Genomic DNA, 1,405 nt, shown 5'->3' with positions numbered 1-1,405 from the left:
TTTAAGAAATCGGGGGATAGAAAAGGCATTTTTTGAAGAAGGGGCGGCAATGTAAGGGGAAGGTTGTCTCCTTATACCCTTTTTAGCCTGTGCAAAACTATTGTGAAGATATTATAATGTAACCCACACTATTTAATCTCGACCCAGTCTCTTTTTCGCGTATTTCTCCAGTTTCCTCTCCCATGGCCTGTCTTTAACAGTTCCTGTCGTATATGTCATCTTGGTTGGACAAACCTTGTTGTTTACTGTTACTTTTTATAAAGGCGCCCGCGTGTCCCAGGAGTTGTCGCCTGGTTCAGCGACATACCAATAATCTTGACTGGTTTCCCAATGGCTTCGTCAACTTAGGCTGTGTCTTTGTCTCCTTTTTTTTATCAATTACAACATAAGGTAGTCAGATATTTTAACAAAGTGATCAACGTCAAATAGTGGGATATCAATGTTTATGCTGCTTACTGTCAGAATGTTGTTTTCCTTTCTCATTTAAAAGCAACGTTCTTTCTTTATATTTGAACTTGATATTCAATTCTTTCGTGATGGCAAAATCTTTACCTATTCCTTGAATTTGAACGTAACATTTCGTTTTACCTGTGCAACAAGACTCCTGTTTACTCATTTTTTCCTCAATGTTTGTTTAATGCTAGCCCAAGATTTCAGCACTGTTTGTTTAAGCAGACACCGTCCTCTCATGCCTGCTTATCTCTCGGCTTCTACTAAATCAATTTTATGACTCTTTGCATGAGCATCGCATCTTGGATACAGACCAGTCCTGTTTGGTCAATGTGTTCTTCTTTCTTTCTGAAAAAAAATGTCTCTAAGAAGTTCTATTTTCAGTTTTGAAGATGGGTTTTGCAGTACTAATACTTTTCTCTGTCTCATATTTTTGGGAAGTTTACTAAGACACTAGAGAGGAGTGGTGTCCTTGTACTGTGCCGTGATCAATGGCTGTTGTCTAGCTCTTGTGTTTCTTAAAATGTCCAAGTCTGGTTTTCGAGCTAACAGTTCCCGTGTATAGTGAAATATCGGTGTAACACTAGTCCTTCTGCTCGTGTGAACTCAGCATGAAGGCGGCGTGTGTTTGTTTGTTTACACATAGGTCAAAGAAAAGAAATTTTATGATTCGAGACCACAATCAAAGCTGGCTGATATTAGGCATTTGAGCAATTGGAGATGATGTCTAATTCGTTTTTAGTGGTCACAACCCTGTTCTCACTCTTTGCTCTTGTCGACCCCATTAATGTAAAGCCCTCGCCGATCCTTGGGCTTACGTGCAGGTTCTCCTACTCACCCTACACGCTCATGCCCCCGCTAGCGCGCGCACACACACGCACACACACATACACACACACACATTCATATACACACTCACACGCCTATTATACACACAGAGCGAAATACACACACA

General features: G+C 40.6%; 1 protein-coding gene across 1 annotated transcript in view; it reads left to right on the top strand.

Moving 5' to 3' along the window:
* The window catches only part of LOC101860678 (tyrosine-protein phosphatase Lar), a gene marked incomplete at its 5' end in the record, with an annotated part of 52,921 nt that overhangs the window by 22,079 nt on the left and 29,437 nt on the right, over positions 1–1,405 (top strand).

This window comes from Aplysia californica, unplaced genomic scaffold (assembly GCF_000002075.1).
Source record: "Aplysia californica isolate F4 #8 unplaced genomic scaffold, AplCal3.0 scaffold00482, whole genome shotgun sequence".
Lineage (NCBI taxonomy): Eukaryota > Metazoa > Mollusca > Gastropoda > Aplysiida > Aplysiidae > Aplysia > Aplysia californica.
Note: the sequence above shows the minus strand (reverse complement) of the source record. Positions and strands in the feature narration are given on the sequence as shown.